Here is a 10,601-nt window from a genome sequence, read left to right on the forward strand (position 1 = left end):
GGGTCACAGACACTTATCCTTTCTAATTTAATTCAATTCTAATTTAAAATAATCTTGTCGGTTAACGGTTAACAATTGGATAACGAGCGTCGGTTGTCTGTTAGGAAAAATAACCGAAATGAACATCCCTAGTATGCGTATTTACATAGCTTTGACCGTTCTCTGTAGACCCCACCTTCCCATGTGACACAGCTCGATTATATACAATGCCTGCATGTCATTGGTCAAACTACTTTTCGATCATTACCTTCAGCAAGTATGAAATCCTGGCCAGGATGTGTCTGGTATAAAGAGCACGTATGGTCACCCTAAGTGTTCATCATTTGTGGTATTTGCTCAGCAAGCATCACTTTTAATTAACAAAACCTCTGACCCAAACAATTTAACTTTGGTGCATAACTTGAAAGCATGACGTGACATTAATGATCATAGCTGATGGAGCTGATTTTACTTTTTTGACCTTGCTCAATATGTAACCACCTAGCAATCATCAAGAATATCGTAGCAACTGCACAGCCTAGTGGTTAGAGGTCGGGGCTGGCAACTGATTCGTTAAAAGTTAAACCCATGTGTGTTGAGCCCTCTGTGTCTTCGTACTGTCACTAAGTACATTTACAAACACACCACTTAATGCAAGAATGCGGTTTAAGATATGGAAACAGGCATTTATGCCTAACATGTACTCTTAACCTCTCTAGGTAATAGACTTTCTCCACACCTTTCCGTTAGTTTAGTTGTTCGGTTTTTTCAAATTCCATGCACATGTCAAACTACTTTTCGATCATTACCTTCAGCAAGTACAAAAACAGGAAAACAAAGCCAAAAGCTGGATATTTTAGGCAATATAGAAATCCTGTCCAGAACGTGTACGGGAAAAAGAGCACATATGGTCACCCTATAGTAATCGTTTCTCCCAAGGTTTTTTCTCCATTTCTGTCACCGATGGAGTTTTGGTTCCTTGCCACTGTCACCTTTGGCTTGCTTAGTTGGGGACGCGTGACTGACTGATTTCACAGACAGACACTATTGAAAGAGAGCTGAACTGGATGATGACATCACTGAATCATCAATGAATTGACTTTGCCTGGAAAAATGACTCTTTGTTATTGTCTTGCATTATCGACAAACTATTTTCCTGTTTGACACTGTAAAGCTGCTTTGACACAATCAGTATTGTATAAAGCGCTATACAAATAAAGGTGACTTAACTTGACTTAATGTACATTTCAACATTTATTAAAATGGAAAAATATTTCACAGTATTACTGTTTTTACAGTATTTTGATATTTTTTTAAATAATTGCAGCCTTACTGAGCATAAAAGACTAAACCTCAACATATGCCATTTACAATATCTTGTGATCTGAAAGATTTTTGAGATATTGACTTAAAAACATAAAAAAAATATTATATCTCTATTTACCTTGGACCCTGCTCATTGCTATATGCACCTCTCTCTCTATTTTATCCCTGAATGTTCATGGTTCTGTTAAGCTCAAACATTCAATCAAGCTAAGCGGGAGAGAAAGGGAGGCCACATCAGCAGCAGTAAGCCCATGCAGTTATTGATTAGAGATTTTTAAAGGAGGCTCCTTGAACTCAGATAAGGCATCAGTCAAAAGAGGAGAAGGAAAATACAGCAGATGCAAGAAAAAGCAAGGTGAAGAAGTGACGAGATAAAATAAGAAATTAACAATATTAAAAGGAAAGAAAGAAAGATGATGAAAAGAGCAAAAATACAGCAGTCACGACGAAGGCTGATTGCAGCCACTCCTCTTTCGAGAAGTGTTTAGGGTTTAAGCGCCGCTAGAGCACCCTGGAGTTCAGGATTAGCTCAGCGGGAGTCCAGCAGCCTGCCAGGAAGACGCACACAGAGTGCCTTTGAGTGATGCTCACACATGGGTTTACCACTGACACTCAAAACAACATGCCACACCACATCAGCCTCAATCACTATTCTCTCCACCCCTCAGAAGCCTACATTTATCAGCCAGAAGGAAGAAAGAAATCCGTAGAAGAGATATTTTAAAAGGATAGTTCATGGCAGGATGACAGGATTTATCACCCTCTGCTCGCCTGAAACCCATATGATTTTTCTTTTTCTATGAAACACAAAAGAAGTTATTTAGTTCAGAATGTTCAAGCTGTTCTTTTTCACACAACACATGAAGTACCTGCAGTCTTCCTGCAGCATTCAAACACCAAAACGGAAAATAAATTGGCATAAAATACCAAGAAAGTACAGTCCATAGACTTGCATTCCACTGTAGTCCAAATCTTCTAGTCATGTGACAGCTTGCCTTGAACAGATCATAATTTAATCAGTTTTTGATTTCCACATGTTCAATTAGAATTTGCATACAAACAAATGAGCAACACATTTGGAGAAGGAGAAACTTCATTTCTTCCTTGAAATCATAATTGGTATTTTTGTACCACTGAATTTTAGACATCTAAACCAAGGCCAGGAAGAACAAATATTGAATGGGTCTTATTCCTGTGAATGAGGCAATCAAGTCTTAAAAATTGCAGCATCCTGCTCTGGATAAATGTGATTATAACTAAATGCTAAATGCCAATTCTTAAGTCCTCTGTGACCTTGAGTTGGTGAAATATCACACCAGTCACGCAGTGAATTAAAGCACGCATGCACAGACCATGAACAATCCAGTTTCATTTGTAAAGGATAATCCCACTCTCAATAGACATTTGCCTCTCACTCTAAATATCACTGGTTTGGCATGACCTGTACTGTAGCTGTGAATTAAAGGGATCATATGATGCGATTTCAATTCTTCCTTTCTCTTTGGAGTGTTACAAGCTCTTGGTGCATAAAGAAGATCTGTAAAGTTGCAAAGACTAAAGTCTCAAATCCAAAGAGATATTCTTTATAAAAGTTAAGAGTCAGCCACACCTACCTAAAACGGCTCGTTCTAACACGCCCCCACATGTCTACTTCACCATGTGGGAAGATTTGCATAACGCCGCCCAAATGTTCACGCAAAGAAAGAAGGCGTAACTTTTATTCTCGCTGTAGTGTTGTTGCCGCCGCCATGTCATGAAGGCGCTGTGTGTTTCGTTGTGAAAGTGAAACTACTTTGTTTGGCCTTCCAAAAGAGGACGATATGGCTTCGTCATGCCTGGAGCTGATCCGTGCTGGTCGCTGAGGAAATACATCAACTTTGCGCTGTGGATCACCGGATCGGCTTTCACCGTGGACGAAGCGGAGTCCAGCCCCGGGTCGTCACATGTGGTTGCCGCAAGCCCTCCAGACGCTCCTTCATCGAATCCGCCGGCCGCACCGTTCTCAAGCCCACCACCTCTGCTCACTTTCTGTTAGTAAACAGGGCTTCTGTATAGCCTCACCTGCTCAATTCAAATACCAAACGCTTTTCCTCTCCTCGTTTCTGCATCTCTTCCCAGGGTTTTGGTGTGACAGCCTTTTGCACACTGCAGGTCTTGTTTTGATTTCCTGTAACAAAGCACTGAAACATGCTGTCAGGGTGACGGCTGCTTTCAGCCCTTTTTGGTTGTCCAAGATTTACAGAAAGAACTCTTTGATTGAGGCCACATAGGGGAAAAAAAGGAAAAGTCACTCTTTGTAGGGTGACCTTAAAACCTATCATCATCATTGCACTGAAACTGGAGCAGGTTGCTTTTACAGTCACAGCTTTAATGCTGGATCATCTGCTTGATATGCGAGGAATTTTTAAATTAAAGTTCTTATCACTCAATCAGTGTCCAATTAGAGTATAAAAAACTCAGTGAGGGACATTTATTTCTATATTTAATTTTTTGCTCTATATATTCAGGCGTAGAGTGCTGCTTGAAAGTTTGTGGACCCTTTAGCATTTTCTATATTTATGCATAAGTATGACTATGACTCAAAACATAATCAGATTTTCACACAAGTCCTGAAAGCAGACAAAGAGAACCCAGTCAAACAAATGAGACAAAAACATTTTCTTTGTCATTTATTTATTCAGGAAAATTATATGAAATGACAATATCACATTTCTGTGAGTGGCAAAAGTATGTGAATCTCGGGGATTAGCAGTTAATTTGAAGGTGAAATTAGAGTCTATCTGTTCAGGTGTTTTCAATCAATGAGATGATTGTGTGTCAGTGTGTGCTCTGTTTTATTTAAAGAACAGGGATCTATCAAAGTTTTGTCATGTTTGTGGAAGTGAATCATGGCACGAACAAAGGAGATCTCCTAGGACCTCAGAAAAAGAGTTGCTGTTGCTCATCAGGCTAGAAAAGGTTACAAAACCATCTCTAAAAAGTTTGGACTCCACAAATCCACAGTCAGACAGATTGTGTACAAATGGAGGAAAGTCAAGAACACTGTTACCCTCCCCAGGAGTGGTCGACCAACAAAGATCACTCCAAAAGCAAGACATGTAAGTTGCAAAGGACCCTAGTGTTACTTCTAAGCAACTAAAGGCCTTCCTCACATTAGGTAATGTTAATGTTCATGAGTCCATCATCAAGAGAACACTGAACAACCATGGTGTGCATGGTAGAGTCGCAAGAAGAAAGCCACAGCTCTCCAAAAAGAACATTGCTGCCCATCTGCAGTTTGCTAAAGATCATGTGGACAAGCCAGATGAATATTGGAGAAATGTTTTGTGGACAGATGAGACCAAAATAGAACTTTCTGGTTTAAATGAGAAGCGCTATGCTTGGACACTGCATTTGCACACTGCATTCCAGCATAAGAACCTTATCCCATCTATGAAACATGGTGGTGGTAGTATCATGGTTTGGGCCTGTTTTGCTGCATCTGGGCCAGGACAACTTGCCATCATTGATGGAACAATGAATTCTGAATTATACCAGCAAATTCTAAAGGAAAATATCAGGACATCTGTCCATGAACTGAATCTCAAGAGAAAGTGGGTCATGCAGAGAGACAATGACCCAAGCATGCAAGTCTTTTTACTAAAGAATGGTTAAAGAAGAACAAAGTTAATGTTTTGGAATGGCCGAGTCAAAGTCTGGACCTTAATCCAATTGAAATGTTGTGGAAGGACATGAAGCAAGCAGTTCAAGGGAGGAAACCCACCAATATCACAGAGTTGAAGTGGTTCTGTACTGAGGAATGGGCTACAATTCCTTGTAGGATCCTACAAGTCAGTGCAGGACTGATCAGCAGTTACAAAAAACATTTAGCTGCAGTTATTGCTGCAAAAGGGGGTCACACCCGATATTGAAAGCAAAGATTAACATACTTTTGCCACTTACAGATTTGTAACACTGGACCATTTTTTCAATAAATAAATAACAAAGTATATATTTTTGTCTCATTTGTTTGATTGGGTTCTCTTTGTCAACTTTCGGGACTTATGTGAAAATCTGATGACATTTTGGGTCATATTTATACATAAATATAGAAAATTCAAAAGAGTTCACACACTTTCAAGTATAGGGATGCACAATATTATTGGAACGTTACTGGAATCGGCTGATAATGGCTTCAAATGTAAACATCGGCATCAGCTTGATATGAAAAATTATGCCTAAATGCCTTGCCGATAAGCCGAATAGCTCTCATGTGCTCAGGGTTTGCTAGTGATAAGATAATGTCAACAGTGTGGTCATTGCTGAAGCAAACGTTTGCCTGAATGGTGATTACATTGACTGTTTTGGATCACCACATTAAATCTGAGAACAGAATGATGCGTTCACTAGCACATTCAGCAGCAGCAACAACAGCCTCCCCAGGTCCTAATGCCCCTCTGGTAAGGCATTTATTTACTTAGTACGCTGTTGGCCTACTTGTAATAAAATGAAAGTAAAATACACATAACATTAAGATTGTGTTTCTGATTACATAAAGCAGTAACTGATGTTATAAAATCACAAGTACATATTGATTTAAAGGTCAGAAGCTATAGCTTACCTGAAAAAAAAAAAAAAAAAATCACAAACATGACACTTGTAAATTAAATAATTTTATGTATATAGATTTATTCATTAAAGGGTTAGTTCACCCAAAAATTATCCCATAAATTACTCACCCTCAAGTCATCCTAGGTGTATATGACTTTCTTCTTTCAGACGAATCTAGTCGGAGTTATATTAAAAATTGTCTTTGATCTTTCAAGCTGTTTCATGGCACTCAGCGGGTGTTGCATGCACAGTCCAAAAGTAGTTAAATAATAAGCGCCCATCCATAAAAAAAAAAGTGTCTGACACGCAGAGGCGGACAGTAAATAGGTACATTTACTTGAGTATTGTACTTAAGTACACTTTATGAGTATTAGTACTTTACTTGTATGGGAACTTATGACTTTAACTTTACTAAATTTGAAAGACAAATATTGTACTTTTCACTCCACTACATTTCTATCAAGGTCCTCGAAGTAGAAAGTCGTAGCAGCTTTGAAAGTCTGTGGGTGATTTTTTTCTTCTCTAAAACATTACTTTCTTTTTTTCAGTTTATCAGTAATCACTCTTGTAGGGCTACATTAAGTGATTTCCCAGCATTTTTTGAACACTGACCAATTGCAAATGTGATATTTATTTAAAACAATTCAATAATAAGAAGTTAATATTGTGGTTTATATTAGACACAATATTGTCTGATTTTGCTAAATTGTGTAAGTGAAAATATTACCTATAAAGCCACAGAAGAACTGTTGTGCATCTCCTAATAAAACACCATAGGTGTTGGACTTGAAGCAGCACTGCGGACCATTCTGTGTGTGACATCAAAGTACCGCGAGAGCGATTAGACATCGATTCGCTACAGAAGGCCTTTGTTCACCCCCCGGAGCCGTGTGAGATACTTTTTTTTTATGGATGGGCGCTTTTTATTGAACTTCTTTTGGACTGATACACCCGCTGAGTGCCATGAAACGGCTTGAATGATCAAAGACAATTTTTTATATAACTCCGACTGGATTCGTCTGAAAGAAGAAAGTCATATTCACCTAGGATGACTTGAGGGTGAGTAATTTATGAACTCATTTTCATTTTTGGGTGAACTAACCCTTTAATGTGTAATATATTTTTTTCAAATGATTTTTTCAAATTCAAATTATGAAAATGTAAATTCAAGGAGTTCTAAAACATTTTCAGCAACTCTTTTGCTTTAGACAACCTACAAATATTAAATCTTCAAATAAAATATTAAGGTTACCACTGCATCTGTCTGAAAACAAATGCAGTGATTGATTTATAGTTGATTTACATTTATTTTCAAAGCTTTCAATGTACTCTCATTACAAAATAACTTAATTGTTTAGGCTGTTTAATTCTAACAAGTAAGTTTTTGTTAAAACTAACCAAAATTAAAAATAATTTGTTTATAATCTCTGCATAGAAGAGACTTGGTGTTTTTTCCAAACAAAAGGAAATATATCGATATGGGCATCGGCTATTGGCCAAAATGTGTTGAAAAATTTTGGCATATCGGATATCGGCAAAAGTCCAATATCGCGCATCACTACTTTCAAGCAGCACTGTATATCACAAGCAAAAGCCATAAATTATGCATGTTGAAGCCTTCAGTTTAAACTTCATATACACTCAGCCTGTGGCTGCAATGGTGTTGCCTTCACCTTCCCATGAGAATGTAGCCATAATAAGTTTACTTTTATTTTTTTCTCTCTGAGAAAGCACGTTCATTTGTTGACTGTATTCTCTCACAACCTGGAGAGTCACACAAGTGAAATATTTATGCTGATACTGTTGCATCTGTTTCCACCTCACAGCAAAACATTTAAAAATTAATTGGGTCATTCTGTGCGAACTCAACCAGAGGTCCCTGGCTCAAATTTTTGATTTTGTTAATATTTTTTTCTCAAAAAAGACAAACATGTATACTGGTGAAAGCCATAATTGTAAATATGCACCTGTGGCATTTAATGAGTAATTCATTACTTTATAGAGGGGGGTCAAAATGGCAATTTTCACCTGAGATTAAGAGCCAAATTACAGGGGGGTAAAAATGACTAAAGAAATGTGGCAGCATCATAATATTCTTTGTTACATTATGTGCCAATGATAACCATTCAAAAATGGGGAAAGAGCAAGTTTTCAAGTTTTTTCTCCAAAGTTTGCATACCTGTAACTCAAGAAGTATTAAAGATATTTTAATGCCCTTTTAGATTTTGTCATTCAGTCCCAGAAATGTGGGGATCTCAATGCAGCTCCTACTTTGGCTCTGAATCTCAGGTGAAAATTTTCATTTTCACCCCCACCCAACTTGAACTACCTTTTAAAAGTCTGGAGTCAGCATGATTTTGAAAGAAAGAAATGTATATTTTTGTTCAGTAAAGACATTAATTTTTTTAAACAGGGCTAGTCATTTTAAAAATATATAATATTAAAAATAACTATTTTAAATTGTGATAATATTTCACAATCTTACAGCTCTCTGCTCACTGTGCATTATTACGGCAAAGAGCAACGATTGCGCACACACTTGTTGTAATACACAGCTGTTTCTTTACAATGACAAACAACATGCATGGACAAAATTTGATTCACACATTCTGCTTTATACTGGCCTACCTAAAACAGGAAATAAAAAAACATGTATTCCAAAACCCCACTGCGGAGATGAAAAAAAAGACTGAGTAATTTAACAACCCAATCCATGCAATTCCAACTTAATCTTTCCTCCTGTCACCACAAAGTCTTTTGCTGACTGGCAGCTCTGTAAAGGCACCCTACAATGAAGACCTGAAGGAAGACTCCAACATAAACTAATCATTTTAAAACAAGACCTCAGCTCAGCATGTATGGTGCTTGCATTCAGTATGATGATCAAACTAGGTGGCAGTGAAATTAGCTTTGTGAATACTAAACAAAATCCACATTCCCTAGATGTCATGCTCCATAAGCAGGCATCCAATCTGCCCTCCACCCCAAGCAAACAGGCCACATGCTGACATACACAAACTGACAATTACAGGGGGACAAAGAAACTAAGGAAATGTAAAGGAGAAGAGAAAGACAGCCTTGACACACAGTCTTCAAGACAGCAGCAGCCTTCAGTTCTTTCCTCACTTTCCCACTTCAATGGAAACACAATAAAAGGAAACAATGAATCAGAGCTCCTGCTGTCTATAGCCCTATTCGCACGGGATTAGTATTATCTGGGGACCTTGTGTGATTTTGAAATTAACCCCCCACCTCTGAATTTCGTGTGGTGCATTCGCACGGGATAAGCGAAGCCTGTGATTTTACTCGAATTTACCGATTTATCTACCTGATACCCGGATGTCAAGGCTTCGAGAGTCCCGTTCTATGGTCCAGATGGATTAAAAAAAAGAAAAGAATATAGTTTCGTGCCCTGTGACATTTACATTTCACCAGGTTAAAATAGTATCTCAAGCTTTATGCTTGATTTATTTGTAACACATTAACCTCGAAACCTTTTCAGCCTTTTCTTTCTACAAATTGTATGGTGTAAGCGATATAACAGCACCCAAAATACTATCAAACACTCCAACGCAGCTCCATTCTTCGCGAAAGATGGATAAAAAAAGCGCACAGGAAACAAAAACCTCTAAAAATGATATACGACCCGCCAAATGCTGGCCAAATCAGAGATGCCGATTCGCACGGGACTAGTATTAGCACAGGACCTCGGTGTTCGGCGAAATATGGTAGGTCATTTGCGGGGGAATTTTTACTTTACAAATTACAGACATGGCCGATTCGCACGGGATTAAGATCACAGACAACCTACGCAATTATTACAAATGACTGGAGGTCACCAGGTAATACTAATCCCGTGCGAATAGGGTTTAAGACAGATAATAGATGCAAACACACCTATGTGCTGAGAGAGAAGAGGAGCTCCTATGGTTTAGGAAATATTCCTGCACTTAAGATGTAAAAATTCACCATCTTCCCTTTTATGTTATCACTTAAAGCTCTATCTACTAAAAATTAACAATACATTGTAGAAAAACCTGAACTGTGAATGTCATGAACAGAATAGAACAGAATAGAATAGAATAGAATAGAACAGAATAGAACTACAGACATGCCTGTGCTAGAGGTGTCTGTATGTCAAATAACAGAAATCTTAAATAGAGCTATTCAAGACTACCATCGATAATAAATCAGAGAATATGAAACTGCACAGCTCCCAGGTTCAGCTTTTATCTTTATACTTACTAGTTAATTCATTATCTGTACACATCATCTTAACATTCGTTATCATCTAGCTTTATTTATTGTATTCTATTTTATTGTATACTGCAACTTTTATTTTATAAGTACTAGCACCTTACTCGTATTTGATTTTTAACATTTTCTGTCACTTTATGTGTGTGTGTGTCTGCATTTTTATGTTTTGCCAGTATTGCATGCAGTAATTTGACATTGAAAACCGATGGACACAGTAGGAAATTGCTGTTCTGATAACACACACACACACAACTATAACTATTACTATTTAATGAATCAAAGTAGCTATACACAGCACTTCTCAAAGATCAAGGGCAATGTCATGTCTTGACTGACTCTATAGATTACAGTATGATTAATTCATATCAGAAATAACGCTCAATCTACTCCTACCACATGTGAGGATATGTATATATATATTAGGGCTGCACGATAAATCGCATGCGATA

General features: G+C 37.7%; 1 protein-coding gene across 1 annotated transcript in view; it reads right to left on the reverse strand.

Annotated features, from left to right (window-relative positions):
* The window catches only part of LOC107700450 (immunoglobulin superfamily DCC subclass member 3-like), an 80,180-nt gene that overhangs the window by 68,364 nt on the left and 1,215 nt on the right, over nt 1-10,601 (reverse strand). The window lies entirely within an intron of this gene.

The sequence above is a fragment of the Sinocyclocheilus anshuiensis genome, unplaced genomic scaffold, assembly GCF_001515605.1.
Source record: "Sinocyclocheilus anshuiensis isolate Anshui unplaced genomic scaffold, SAMN03320099.WGS_v1.1 scaffold154, whole genome shotgun sequence".
Taxonomy (NCBI): Eukaryota; Metazoa; Chordata; class Actinopteri; order Cypriniformes; family Cyprinidae; genus Sinocyclocheilus; species Sinocyclocheilus anshuiensis.